The 16,278-nt window shown below is 38.3% G+C and overlaps 1 long non-coding RNA gene across 1 annotated transcript in view; it reads left to right on the forward strand.

Moving 5' to 3' along the window:
• Nucleotides 1–16,278, forward strand: part of LOC147761246 (uncharacterized) — a 381,866-nt gene that overhangs the window by 364,924 nt on the left and 664 nt on the right. The gene's annotated exons all lie outside the window — the stretch shown is intronic.

Consider the following 16,278-nt stretch of genomic DNA (forward strand, 5'->3'; position numbering starts at 1 on the left):
TAAGTCGTGCGTGTAGTAATGCACGTCGTAATGGGACGTGCGTTCCAGACATTTAGTAATGCATGTCCTATATAGTTTACACCGATAAATGACATGATATAGATATAGAGATATACTAGTTTTAAAGATATAATAAAAGTTGGCTTTATTATATATATATATATATATATATATATATATATATATATATATATATATATATATATATATATATATATATCCGATAGACAGTATATATATATATCCGATAGACAGTTTATATGCATATTATTGAAGTAACAAACACAATTTATTTATTTTATAAGTATTTTTCACCTAGTAAACGCAAATTTTAACATGTGTTAACGCATACTTTTGGCGTACTCCTCCCTCGGTGCACTATATGTATGAGCCTGGTTTACCCAATATATTTTAACAAAATAAGGTACCATCCAGTGGCATTCCTTACTCCTTTGAGGTATTTGTCTATTATTTTATGACCTTTTCTACTGGGGGTGTGCCTTTTGTGTTTTGCGTCGAAAAAATAGTTGTAATTGTAAAGAGCACGGGATTTCGAACACATATTATACATTTAAAACACCATTATACATTTTGCTATAAGTAAAGCCTCGGTCACAACCGGTCGTACGGGCTCTTGCGGGTTGTTTGCGTCCAAATTTTGCGCAGAATTTCAAGTCCCACGCAGGTCCTTCTTACGAAATTTCGAGTTCGCAGACAGCCCGTATGCAAGTACGGAAATTGTTGGACATGTCCAAAAGTTTTTACGAATAGCCTGCGAACAGCGGGGCTGCAAGCGTAACTTGCTCTCCTCGAACGGAGTTAGCAACAAAGACGCGCGTTGTGCAAGATGCACGCGCGTTGTGCAAGATGCACGTCACAATAAAGGAGCAAGTGCCATTTGCGTTTCGAGTAAGGCGCACGCCCTCATAACTAACGAACAAAGTCGATAGCACACCGGGAATGCGTCGCACGTGCGTCACCCCCACACCTGGTGTATAAAAGGCGTGCTCACGACGCAAGCTCGTGTATTTATGAACGTCGACTGTGTAACATGTACAACAATTTTCAAATGTTTGCTCAATTTAGTTTCTAATATGCTTCCAAAAGGCAAGAGAAAGAAACTAACAAAGTAGAAAAAAGGGAGGAGGAAGAAGAAAGAAGAGGAGAACAGGAAGCAAAACTGACGTACGCCGTCAGTACGTCACCACAGACGTGTGAGGCAAGTGTGTCGAAGCAAAACTGACTCAAAAGGGAACTACTTACGCCGTGCGTTACATTCCCTTCGTAAGTGGTGAGTGTGTGCCACGTACACAGGAAGCAAGACAAACTCAAGAAATTAGTGCACTTTCTACGCCCATCGCTCCCTGCAATTAGGGTCCCTGCTTGAAAGGACATCTGATGTGGCCCTTGCGACTCGCAAGGCAGACTTGTGACCGAGGCTTAATATGGGGGGGGGGGGGGAGGTGAGGGGGCGGGGGGGTCATGTCAAAGGTACGTCACGAATACAAATATGTTTCAGACCGATTCATGAATACTTACCTTACGAACCTTCACGCTAACCACTACACAGACGAGCTGGAGTTGCAAAGTTGCAACCACTTTTTGTCTGATATATGGCTCACCAGAAGGAATTCATATATATTTATAATTGTATCATTTAACCGTATTATTGCGTATGGATAGGAATATTAAATAGCATGACTTACATTACTGTCATTGGTGTAACAGGAATAAGAGTCGGACAGTAATACAAGTTCTACTTACTTTAATTATAAGCCAAGAACCTAAGTCCCAGGAGGACTACAAATTCCAAGTCCGTAGGACCACGGTTCTTGGGGGAATTGGATTACTGATACACCGGGACTAGTTGGACCCCCTGACGTCAATTGTGTTTTTCTATTAAATTGTGAGCCATCTGGCACTATATTTGAAAAATAATGACGTTGCCTAGTTCATAGTGCTTACTTTGAAACCGGTTTTGTTACTCTAGCTAACTCATTCTTAGTTGGCTTTACAAGGCCAAAAGTGTCTAACTGGGCCAACTAGCCTGGTCTCTCCTATCCATTGTTTTGTCAGACTGCATTATCCATGTGCAAATAGGGTCTTTTGGTAATTCGTATTTAAGTAAATTGAACAGAATCAAGTACAAAACTTACCTTTACTGGACAGGTAATGGGTAAAAACGAAGAATGAAGGGAGTTCACGATGTAATTCTTTTCGGCGAAGAGACTGTCTTCCAAGAATTTGCGACTTCCATTAAATCGACCCCCAGATCAGCTGCCATCATTTGTATAACAAAAATCTAGGCAAAGTTGTTTTTTGCAGCTGCACATCCAGGTGTGCATACGGCGTTTAAATACAAGTTTATTTTTCCAAACGTTTGAAAGGGTGTTCAAATGCTTTGAGATCAATTGCATCAAAAGGGCCACTCAATGGGATTCCCTATAAAAATGATTAGGTATTCTAAAGACTAGCTAATATTTTCTGCACTAACGCTCCTTGTGCAGTATTTCATTTCTGTTCTTCCAGCGTAGATATCAAAATTGTCAAATTGAATGGTTAACGCCTGGATAACTTAAGACGCTCTCTTTATTGTGTTTAGTTTCATTGACCCATCAAGGTGACAGCCAAGTCGGTCTCTTTGTCGCCTTGGTTATCACTGAACACAGAAGATTATTCTGTTATCCAAATGAACGCACGTGAAACAGTAAACAAGAAGTTTCTGGTAAAAGCTAACAAAATCCTTCAGTGGTAGTGCGTGTTACTGTCACAAGATCGTTCGTTCATTAGAATGCAAACAACTTAGGGGAGAAATATTGTCTTTTACTTTTGGACCTATCGTCCCTATTGGATACGGTGCATCTTCATGTACTTACAGTGTACATATACTGTTGTCATGCCTTGAATATAGTATAGGGTTAAAAAATATAAGGCGTTTAACCTAAATTGTTTTTTATCAAATGAGTTAATATCATGAGTTATTTTATTTGAAATACTTAGAACACGACAGAATTTCCCCTTTTTAACCTATGCGTTGCATTACAACAGCCCAGACGGTCACTCCCACCATCAGTTTAAGGGCAAACAGGCAAAAATTAGCACTTATCATTTATATTATCGTAAACATTCTAAATAAAAATTGGCTAAGGATCTGTGTTGACTGTCGATTATCTGCGTTCAGTCTATTTTTGCAAGGAATGGGGTTTACCCATTTATAGATCCTGTCATTTATACAAAATATGATTTATATGACGTGACTTTACATTTGAACCGAAAAACCTGCCCAAAATTTCCATTGTTTTGTCAGTCCACTTTATCCAAGTGAAATTATGGTCACTTGGTAATTCGTATCTCAGTAAATATAACAGGACCATGCATAAAACTTACCTTTCCTGGGCAAAAGTGGGTTAAAACGAAGGATAAATGAACTCCATCACATAATTCTTTTTGGCGGATAGACTGTCTTCGAACGTGCGACTTCCATTAAAGCAGCCCCCAGATCAGCTGCCATCATTTGTGTAACAATAACGTAGGTCAAAGTAGCTTTTGCAACGGCATATCCAGGGTGCTTTAAAATATGGAAATATATATCTGTTTTGTTCACTGTGGGCGTTGTCGTTGTCGAGAAAGAGGGATCTGCGGAGGGAACAACATTACCAAAGTTTGCTACCGTATCGACGATACCTTGCCTTAGCGTCTAAAAACAGGATCCGTTCAGCTTTTGTTTTAGTTACCAACAAACAGGTGAGTGTACGCGCCACAGGCATCAAAATGGCTTTGATTTAGAAGGGTTTGTGGGCATAATTCGTCGCTTATATATATATATATATATATATATATATATATATATATATATATATATATATATATATATATATATGCATTGTTTAGCCTCCCTTACACCGTTTTCCTTTATAATTGAAATCTTAATTGACATCTCAGGGGTATTGTTATCCTTTATCATCATCCAGAAATCGAAAAAAGTGAGGATATTTGCTGTATCTAATCGTTCAATATTGTTCAAAAATATCTTTTTTTGCTGATTACTGTTTCTACCCTCTTTCTATATTAATTTTTTACGCACGAAGTCAGCGTTTTTGTTGCGCAACCTGCTATAAATGAATAACGTACATGCGTAGTATCGTTTATATAATCTTTTTATTTGGAAAGAGAAGCCTGCTCGGATTTTCCTTATTTGTCAGAATGTGTTATCCGCGTGCAAATAGGATCGCTGGTTATCTCGAATTTCAGTCAATATCGCAGAATTAGGCATAAAACTTACCTTCACTGATTTACATGACGTGACTTTTAATGTGAACATTTAAGCTGTTAAAAAGCCTGCTAAGAAATTTCAATATTTTTTTGTCAGACTGCGTTATCCACGTGCAAATAGGGTCACTATATATTTCATTTTTCATTCAATAGAATTAGGTATAAAACTTCCTTTTTTTGGACAAAATATGGCTTACAACGAAGGATAAATGAACTCCACGTTGTAATTCTTTTCGGCGAAGAGACTATCTTCCAAGAATGTGGGAATTCCATTAAATCAACCCCTAGATCAGCTGCCATCATTTGTATAACAATAACCTAGGCAAAGTTGTTTTTTGCAACTGCACATCCAGGTGTGCACACAGCATGTAAAGACAAGTTTATTTTTCCAGGCGTATGAAAGGGTGTTAGCATGCTTTGAGATCAATTGCATCAAAAGGGCCACTCTATGGGATTCACTGTCAAAATAATGTGGTATTCTCAAGACTAGCACAAAAGTCTGCTATAACGCTCCTGATACAGTATATTATGGCTGTTCTACCAGCGTGAATATCAAAATCGTCAAACAGAAGGGTTAACGCATGAATAACTTAAGACGCTCTTTCTTGTGTTTAGTTTCATTAACCCATCAATGTGACAGCCAAGTCGGTCTCTTTGTCGCCTTGGTTATCACTGAACACAGAAGATTATTCTGTTATCCAAATGAATGCACGTGAAACAGTAAACAAGGAGTTTTGGGTAAAAGCTAACAAAATTCTTCAGTGGTAGTGCGTGTGACTGTCAGAAGATCGTTCGTTCATTTGAATGCAAACAACTTAGGGGAGAAATATTGTCTCTAACTTTTGGACCTGTCATCCCCATTGGATACGGTGCATCTTCATGTACTTACAGTGTACATTTACTGTTGTCATGCCTTGAATATAGTACAGGGATAGAAAATATAAGGCGTTTAACCTAAATTGTTTTTTATCAAATGAGTTAATATCATGAGTTCTTTTTTTTAATACTTCGAACACGACGGAATTTCCCTTTTTAACCTATGCGTTGCATTACAACAGCCCAGACGGTCACTCCCACCATCAGTTTAAGGGCAAACAGGCAAAAATTAGCACTTACCATTTATATTATCGTAAACATTCTAAATAAAAATTGGCTAAGGATCTGTGTTGACTGTCGATTATCTGCGTTCAGTCTTTTTTTGCAAGGAATGGGGTTTATCCATTTATAGATCCCGTCATTTACACACGATATGATTTACATGAAGTGACTTTTCATTTGAACTGAAAAACCTGCTCAAAATTTCCATTGTTTTGTCAGTCCACTTTATCCAAGTGAAATTATGGTCACTTGCATGGCCAGAAATGCGCAGCATTCACGCGATACGCGAGGGCGCTACAGTAGGGCTTCACGTGACTCAACTAGCCAATCGGAGCACAACAATGGCATCGCACACAGACTTTGTGATAAGTGCTCAGCCCATTGTCAAGTAGTGTTAGTTCATGGTAACAAGCGTCTGACATGTGCAGAGAAGTTTATTGTAATATATATTGTTCTTATTGTTACATTATTAAATCTAACTCTGTATCCAAGTAGTTACTATACTGTACCAAGTCAGGTACTGATGATGTGCAGAGGTCATATATTCCAGAATATTTATAACTAATTTATAACTTAAATTTTGTTTAATATGTTATTCATCAAAGAATTCATGAAAGATTATTTTAATTTGTTAAATCGTGATCTTATTCTTTTTATATACAAATAAATGAATAATTTGGGTAAAATTGGTCTTCCACTTATTTTTTTGCTTTTTCCCTTTACTACAAGATTAGTTTGGAACAGTTGCAGCATTAAAATTTAAAATAAATAGCAATCTGAAAGAAGAATTTTGCATTATAAAATGATGATATGAATTTTGGATTAAGAGATTAGTTAAATACTGAGTAGTGATATTGTCAGTCAATTTATGTAGAATCTGATAGTATGATTGAAAATACTGATTGAATTCTTGGCCTTGCACTGGGCCGTTTCACATTTGTGCCAAGTGCTTTTTTTGGACTCCATTGTACAGTGAAAGACGTGCTTCAATTGCCATGAAAGTTTTTAATCAGACTCTGTATGGTGCTGCTATCTGCTGGAGCTATCGGCAACAAATTAGTTTGCCTTTGTTTCTGAGTGAATCTACCGTCTAAAATCACTATTTCTGAAAATACGTGCGTTTTGCTGAGGGTAGGCTTGGCAATACACGGCAAACTTCTTAGCTGTCTATCGGCATCAGGTCGTTAGTTTGTCAATGATCACGAATTTCCCACGAATCGCGAACCCATTCATTTCCCTATGGCAATCTAGCAACTCATTAAAAGCGCACGCATGCGCAGTGGGCTAAGCGTGACGTCATACAGTGCATTTCTGGGGATGGTAATTCGTATTTAAGTAAATATAACAGAATCATGCATAAAGCCTACCTTTTCTGGACAAAAGTGGGTTAAAACGAAGGATAAATGAACTCCATCATGTGATTCTTTTTGGCACAGAGACTGTCTTCCAAGAATGTGGGACTTCCATTAAATCAACCCCTAGATCAGCTGCCATCATTTGTATAACAATAACCTGGGCAAAGCTGTTTTTTGCAATTGCACATCCAGGTGTGCACACAGCATGTAAAGACAAGTTTATTTTTCCAAGCGTATGAAAGGGTGTTAGCATGCTTTGAGATCAATTGCATCAAAAGGGCCACTCTATGGGATTCACTGTCAAAATAATGTGGTATTCTCAAGACTAGCACAAAAGTCTGCTATAACGCTCCTGATCGTCAAACAGAAGGGTTAACGCATGAATAACTTAAGACGCTCTCTCTTGTGTTTAGTTTCATTGACCCATCAAGGTGACAGCCAAGTCGGTCTCTTTGTCGCCTTGGTTATCACTGAACACAGAAGATTATTCTGTTATCCAAATGAATGCACGTGAAATAGTAAACAAGGAGTTTTTGGTAAAAGCTAACAAAATTCTTCAGTGGTAGTGCGTATTACTGTCAGAAGATCGTTTGTTCATTTGAATGCAAACAACTTAGGGGAGATATTTGTCTCTAACTTACACACGATATGATTTACATGAAGTGGCTTTTCATTTGAACCGAAAAACCTGCTCAAAAATGCCATTGTTTTGTCAGTCCACTTTATCCAAGTGAAATTATGGTCACTTGGTAATTAGTATTTCAGTAAATATAACAGAATCATGCATAAAACCTACCTTTTCTGCACAAAAATGGGTTAAAACGAAGGATAAATGAACTCCATCATTTGATTCTTTTTGGAAGAGAGACTGTCTTCCAAGAATGTGCGACCTCCATTAAATCAGCCCCCAGATCAGCTGCCATCATTTGTGTAACAATAACGTAGGTCAAAGTAGCTTTTGCAACGGCATATCCAGGGTGCTTTAAAATATGGAAATATATATCTATTTTGTTCACTGTGGGCGTTTTCGTTGTCGAGAAAGAGGGATCTGCGGAGGGAACAACATTACCAAGTTGTGCTGCCTTATAGCGTCTAAAAACAGGATCTGTTCAGCTTTTGTTTTAGTTACCAACAGGCAGGTGAGTGTACGCGTCTCATGCATCAAAATTGCTTTGATTTAGAGGGGTTTGTAGGCATATTTCGTCGCTTATATACATGCCTCATATCGTTTTCTTTTAATTTACATCTCAAGGGTGTTGTAAGCCTTTAATCATCATCCACAAACCGAAAAAATGAGGATATTTCCTGTATCTAATTGTTCAACAATCCAAGTATCTTTGTGTTGATTTAAAACTTTATAAACCCCCTCATGTGGTCGGCTCATGCCGTGGTTAAACTACCTCTTATCAAAATAACACGATCCAAGGCTGGGCCCCTGGGGCCGTATGTTTTGACAGTGCCCCTAGTTAAAAGCTTTGATATTGTTTGCGGGACGCTCGAGATTGAAAAATAATGCTGTGATTTCCTTGGATAATTTTTTTTTCACGTGTGTGTGACGGAATGATTAGATGTTTCATTTTTTTTTTATATTTTATGTGATAAAATAACTGTTCGTAGCCGTGTACAGTCTACTACTTTTTACTTGCGTGTTGTGAGGCGTACGTCTCACCTCAGCGTGGTGTGGAAAGAGGCGTCTCACCTCTTTATGATTTTCAAATGGTTGTACGGGTGACGTACAGCCTAGTGGGGAAGGGGGTTGACTTGTTACAGAAAACGCTTTTCGGTTACAAGTGACCTTCATCAGCTGCAGAGTCCGAATGATAGGGGGTGTGAAGGGGGTAGTTAGTGATCAGTGCTGTGTTCAAAACAGTGGTTGGCACATGGGGAAAAACCAATTTTTCAACTAGAGGATCAGAGAGGCGATACCACCTCCGAATATTGTACCACCAACTGGAGTAAGCGCGATCGTATAGACACACACACAAAAAAAAGGGACACCACCACCAGTCTTATGCTTGACAAGCTGTAAAAAATGCAATCAACAAGAATTCTCAAAATATGCAAAAAATATATATAACTAAAAATGGTACAATCAAAGTTCAGTTCATAGTGAGGTAGGCCAAAGGTCAATTCAAGGTCACAGTAAATGCCAAGTATATGACTTCCTTTTCAAGTTCAATAGCAACTATGGGCCTATCTCTGCCAGTTTTGGAGATAAAAGGGAACCAAAATTTGCAAATTTCAATTCATGATGAAAAGTAGGTCAAAGGTCAATTTCAAGATCACATTTAGATTGCCACTATATGACTTCCTATTTAAGTTCAATAGCAACTATGGGCCTATCCCTGCCAGTTTTGGAGATAAAAGGGAACCAAAACTTGTTAACTTCGATTCATGATTAAAAGTAGGTCAAAGGTCAATTTCAAGGTCACACTTAGATTGCCAGTATATGACTTCCTATTCAAATTCAATAGTAACTATGGGCGTATCTTTGCCATTTTTAGAGATAAAAGGGAACCAAAATTTGTAAAGTTAAGTTCATGGTAAAAAGTAGGCCAAAGGTTAATTTCAAGGTCACACTTAGATTGCCTCTAATGACTTCTATTCAAATTCAATAGTTACTATGGGCGTATTTTTGCCAGTTTTGGAGATAGAGGGAACCGAAATTTGCAATGTTAAGTTCATGGTGAAAAGTAGGTGAAAGTCAATTTTAAGGCCACAGTAATTTGACTTTAATGACTTCATATTCAAATTCAATAGTAACTGTGGACCTATCTCTGCTAGTTTTGGAGATAATTTGGACGAAAAGTTGCAAAGTTCAATTCATGATGAAAAGTAGGTCAAAGGTCAATTTAAAGGTCACATTAGATTGCCCGTATATGACTTCCTATTCAAGTTCAATAGTAACTATGGACCTATCTCTGCCAGTTTTGGAGATAGAAGGGAAAAAATGTGTAAATTTCAGTTTATGGTGTAAAGTAGGTCAAAGGTGAATTTCAAGGTCACATTTAGATTGCCTCTAATGACTTTTATTCAAATTCGATAGTTACTATAAGCGTATATTTGCCATTTTTGGAGATATAAGGGAACCAAAATTTGCAATGATAAGTTCATGGTAAAAAGTAGGTCAAAGATCAATTTAAAGGTCACAGTAAATCGACTTTAATGACTTCATATTCAAATTCAATAATAACTATGGACATATCATTGCCAGTCTTGCAGATAAAAGGGAACGAAAATTTGCGAAGTTCAATTCATGATAAAAAGTAGGTCAAAGGTCAATTTCAAGGTCACATTTAGATTGCCAGTATATGACTTCCTATTCAAGTTCAATAGTAACTATGGACCTATCTCTGCTAGTTTTGGAGATAAAAGGGAACAAAATTTGCAAATTTCAGTTCATGGTTATAAGTAGGTCAAAGGTCAAATTTAAGGTCACATTTAGATTGCCAGTATATGGATTACTATTCAAGTTCAATAGTAACTATGGGCATATCTCTGCCAGTTTTGAAAATAAAAGCATTAAAAATTACAAAGTTCATGGGGTAAAGTAGGTCAAAGGTCAATTTCAAGGTCACATTTAGAGTACATGACTTCCTATTCAAGTTCAATAGTAACTATGGACCTATCTCTGCCAGTTTTGGAGATAAAAGGGGACCAAAATTTGCAAAGCTCAATTCTTGATGAAAAGTAGGCCAAAGCTCAATTTTAAGGTCACATTTAGATTGCCAGTATATGACTTCCTATTCAAGTTCAATAGTAACTATGGACCTATCTCTGCTAGTTTTGAAAATAAAAGCATTAAAAAATTGCAAAGTTCAGTTTATGGTGTAAAGTAGGTCAAAGGTCAATTTCAAGGTCACATTAAGATTGCCAGTATATGACTTCCTATTCAAGTTCAATAGTAACTATGGACCTATCTCTGCTAGTTTTGAAAATAAAAGCATTAAAAAATTGCAAAGTTCAGTTTATGGTGTAAAGTAGGTCAAAGGTCAATTTTAAGGTCACATTTAGATTGCCAGTATATGACTTCCTATTCAAGTTCAATAGTGACTATGGACCTATCTCTGCCAGTTTTGGAGATATAAGGGACTAAATTTTATAATTTTGGTCATTTTAAAAGGTCATTTTGGTCAAAATTATTCAAATGGGAGGTGCTCTGTAGTTCCAGATGTTCAAATTTGATAAAATAATGTCATTTTTGACCACAAGTTGTCTGCCTCGCCAATCCTTATGTTTTATTTTTCTGGGGTTCAAAATTTATTATCCATTACCGTACTGTACATTTTGCTTTCACCACCAATATGTAATTTTATGATACAGCGTAACTCGAATACTGTATGGAATACAAAAAAACATGCTTTACATGCTCTACAAAATGCAAAAAAGAATGGGTCTCTAGCATTAACGGTTCCCGAATTAGAGACAGTTTTTAGTTTCTGTATCTTATGGCCGCTACTCCCGTGAAAATGCACCGATTGACCCCAAATTCACGGGGATGAAAGATGACCCGAAGGGTAACACTTTCCAGTAATATTATTGGTAAAGTCTGTGTGGTGTCTGAATAAGAGCGCAAATAATTTTTTTTCGTAAAAAAATTCGTTTTTTTGAAAATTTTGGCCCGTTTGGCCTTGAAATAAAGGTCAAAGGTCAAATCCAAAGGCATATTAGAAATCTACACATATGACTTTTGGAAAGCTGTCTGTAGAAAATTTTCCCATAATTCCTTCCGTAGGGTAGATAATTAGCATTTAATTTTGCCATTTTTGGACAAGGGTGCATTGCAATGAGTGCCACACCTAAACCCCAATACCGACAAAGCCCAAATTTTACGTGGAACGAGTTGAGATTATAGGTGACCTAAATCCAAGAGATGGGTTAGAGGCCCTTACCGTCTAGGAGGAGAAGCGGTAACGGTAACTTGTCGGCGGAGCCGGGGGAGCCGGCGGAGCCGGCGGAACGATCTGGTCGGGACTAAAAACATGTGTACCGCCAGCGCTAACGCTGGTGGTACAATAAAGATGCTGGCCTTTGTGAGTGTGCGTCTGCTTGGGCAGATTGCAAGTGCACTTATGTGCAAGGACGTATAGTCTTGGCAAGGGTGTCTCGCCTTTGTGTGTATCTGCTAGGCAAATCACAGTGAAGGAGTACGTTCACAAATGTCTCGCTTGTGACGATTTGGTAATTCTACAAAGGTATCTCGCTTTTGTGGTTGTGTTGCTTACCGATAGTGACATGTAGTAAGGTGGTGAGGACAGTCACATGCGTGTCACTATTCTGAGCCAGGGAGCTCAGACAGCGAGGTGTTGATTGCTTAAATGTCGAGGTAGAACACCGGCCTCGTTCTCGCATATGACACAGTTTTTTTTTTTTTTTCAAATCCACAGTCGCCCTCCGGCTCTTGAGCCGCTGACACGTTCAATTCATACCGTCCAGCTAGTATCCCAGTTGTTTTAGAGGAGAACACCTTAACATGATACAGCAACTTAGACTGAACGGTGATTTTGGATACCCATTCTACTTGACGCAAGCGAGACACTTGTGATCAAGCATGCTAGGGCTACTATGAATGCGGGATGGCTCGCATCATTCACAAAGGCGAGACAGCTTCGCTTACCGAGCACCTTATTCCCATTTTTTTATCTTGGACTTGCAGCTGATAAAGGCCACTTGTTGACGGAAAAGCGCTCTCTGCAACAAGTCCACCCTCCCTCTTCCCCCGACAGGCAGTGCCGCTACTCTGCTTTGTCCACCACGATCAGTGGTCAGACGCCTTAATCGTACCAATCACGGAAAGAAATACGAATTCCCGACAGAATAGCCTTGTTCTAGAGTGTCCGCCTCCGAGGCGGGAGGACGTGGGTTTGACCCCGTCCTGGGACATACCAGGTGTTTATAAACGGTACCTGATGTCTCCCTGTTTGGCACTTAGCACTAAAGGGCTGAAGCAGGTTTCTGGCCTGCCAGTGGAAAAGTGGTACGTTTGCTAGCTTTGAGTGACTAATACAGCAGCCGGGCAGTATCCTCCCCAGGAGTCTAGAGCGCCAACTTATAGTGTGCAACAGGACCAATCTTCTTTTGAATTTTGAATTAAGTAAATGTATGTACACTATAGCTAATAAGTCCCCGGTCACTTAAATAGCACACGCTGTCTACATCAGACGCGCTAATGCGCACGTCCCCGACAGTGTTAATGATAGGGGGATTACGATGGACAGCGCATGTTGCTCACAGCAGTAGGCACTGCCGCCGAAGTTAAACCGGTAATTAAGTCTTTAACTTGACTAAACATGTTTTGCTTTGTAACTTGCGTCCTTCAGTCTTGCTGTTGCGGAAGCGCCGGCGGGACATATCTCCACCTTGCCGATATTTATCCCGACTCTCGACTTTAAAAGTATTATTGGTTTTGATTTTGTCAAAGTCTTATTATATCAGAAAACCTGCATATTTTCATACGTTAAGAGAATTATAGAAACTGTAGAAAAAGCTACTCGTACATCAGGGATAAAAAACAACACCTTGCAGCACTATTACCTATTATTCATCACCAGAAGTTACTGTTTCACTTTTTTCTCCCAAATTACAAAGTCTGATGACAACTGAAAGCCTTTAGCCATACCTCAGGGCAGTGGGAGATAGTCTGGATTTGATTAAATGTAATAAAAGTATATTTTGAAGAATTTTCCTAGCCTTCGGCAATTTCCGCAAAGCTTCGGCATGCGCGGCAATACAGAGCTGTCGATATCTCAGTGCGTGAGTAATAGAATTGGTGGAACAACGGTTAACGTCGTTGAGTCGTCTGCAACCTACCCGACTGGAGTTCGTGTCCCTGTTGGTACTTTTGAAGATTTTGAAATTGTCATTATTATAAATATCTATTAATATATAAAACAGTCGTGGCCAATTGTTTTTGCAACGGAAAGCACAGTAGGAAGGTTTGTTGTTATTGTTAAAATTATTATTACTGGGGACATAAATTAGTATGCTAATCTCTTATAATGGTATAATGATTGATACGATGGGTATCATATAGTTTTCCTTTGATATAAACAACAAAAGAGCGGCCTTCCAAATATCTTTGCTGAATGTTTATAACGTAGGTACTATTATGCGCAAAAATATTGATACATGACGCAAACGACATTTACTAATTTTGGTAATATCAATTTTAATTAAAATTAAATTTAATTGAAATTAAAATTAAAATTTGTCTAAACGTGCATATTACCATTCACCTTGTTTAAAGGGTTCGCAACACTTTACATTCTAATACATTTTGCCAATTTTCATGTTTGCTAGTTTATTTTGATTTGAGAGAAAGCGAGAGAAGACCCTCTACTAGGGCCGCAAATTAATTATGAGTATTTTTCTTCAGTGCAAGAGACTGTGTAATGAAAAATCAATCTGTAACTCTGGTATAGGGTGGCCTTGTGTGTGAAATAATATACAAATAGGGGCAGGGGTACAGTTTTATAGTACAAATAGTCATTTTATACATCTTATTGATCTCATCGTCGGGTCATTGTTTACAATAGCGCTTTGTCGCTGTGCGTACCTTTTTGCATTTGAGTTAGACTCAGTCAGTAACAGCTGGTAATTTTGTCTTTTTTGCGTTTCATTGACAATATTTTGGCCACCTAAGTAGGGAAATGTGGCTCTTTGTTTTGAAATGACATTTCCATTGTTCCTTTGAACATGCAAAAGTCAACACACTTACAGGTACGTCAACATACTTACTTCGTAATACCAACCCAGGGGAAGAAACAAAAGCCTCATAAGGTGTCGTCATTCACACTGTAAAAGGTGTTAATATCATGCTTCTATTGTTTGCCCATGAATCATTATGACAAATTTGTAGGGTTGCCAGTTCACTGGCGCTTCATTCAATTCTTTATATCTGCCCTGCAGCCTGGGATGAGTGATACTTGACTGACCTTTGTTTACATCTGGAGATTTTCTTTATAATTCGATCAGTGTGCATAAATTATGATATTTTCCATCAGGAAAAATACGTGATAATGTTACGATTCTTATTTTACGGATACATAATTACAAAAATTAATTCCTGATTTAATACCCCCTATTTCAGCGCCTATTCCTGGCTGCGTTAATTATGGGGGGTTGGAAAGTAATCCGTTAGAACGCAGGAGTGATGATTGCTACTCTTACCAACGGTGCATCACCGATCAACTAATCTCAGCCACCTGAAGCAGAATCACCAACAAAAGACAAATTGGACTACATCTGCCTTCTTGTTGAGACATCTTATGTAAAAAAGGCGATAACGGTCAAAACATACGTGCTTCGTGGTTTATTAAATGTTCATCGTATTTTTTCGTTCGTTATTCTTATGAGTTAAGCAGCTTCACCTCCGTGGCACCCTTTTTATTTATTTAAACCATTGTTAGATAAACCATGGGTTTCACTCCAGATTTCACGATCGAGCAGCTGATCATGAGGAGAGTGTAGCATGCTATAGTAAACTACCCCAAATATATATACAACACCTCCAGGGTTTCACGATCGAGCAAGTGATCATGAGGAGAGAGTGTAGCAGAGAACTTCATTAATGGTCGTCATAATTGGTGGTTGCCTTGGGAAAATGAGTTACATGATTACATAATACAGATACATAATAACATAAGATTAATACTAAAATTTTCCCTGATACAAAAACCCCTATTTGAGCGCTTATTCCTGACTGCGTTAATTACGGGTGATTAGAAAGTAATCTATGAGGACGCAGGAGCGATGATCGCTACTCTTACCAACGGTAAATCACCAATTTACTTGACTCCGCTACTTCGAGCAAAATCACACACCACCAAAAGACAAATTAGACCACGTTCGTCCTCTTATTAAAACAAAGAATGTAAAAATGTGAAGTCGGTCAAAGAAGAGGCCTAGACTACGTGCTTCATGGTTTATTAGATAGGCCTATTCATTGGATTTTTTTATTTCATTATTATAGCTTCACCTCGCGAGACCCTTTTTTATATATTTAAAACACAGCACCCCACTGGTTTCGCGATCATGAAGAAAGGGAGTGTAGCAAAGAACCTCATTAATGGTCGTAATAATAGGTGGTTGCATTGTAGGCCTAACCTTGTTCATTTTAGTCGACAGACTAAGCTAGAAGAAAGAAAAGATCATTATCGCCTCTCTTTACTTAGGAACAATAAGGATGGCTAGTGGCAGCATTTATAAGTTCTTTTATTTAGAAACTTTCCGATCCTTTGTCTGGGACTGCGTCCGAGAAACGGCGATAACGACAGAGACGTCCTCGAACATTTTGGACTCAGTGCAAATAAAAAAAAAATCCGTTAAGAAGTAGCCTTTAAATGTCCTGGCAAATAATTTTGCGATGGCTCAGAGAGTTCTAGAATGAATGACAAGCAACGACATTAAGGTTAATAATAGACTAAAAACTATCAGAGTGTAGGCCTGTCTTACTTCATTTCTAAGGTCATCTTGTGATACGAGTCATGCTACACTACAAAAGAGGGGGTAGCAGTGGATGATTTAATACAGGGATACCATCGATAGTATATCA

Source organism: Lingula anatina, chromosome 6 (genome assembly GCF_051362555.1).
Source record: "Lingula anatina isolate TDL-2025a chromosome 6, LinAna3.0, whole genome shotgun sequence".
NCBI lineage: Eukaryota > Metazoa > Brachiopoda > Lingulata > Lingulida > Lingulidae > Lingula > Lingula anatina.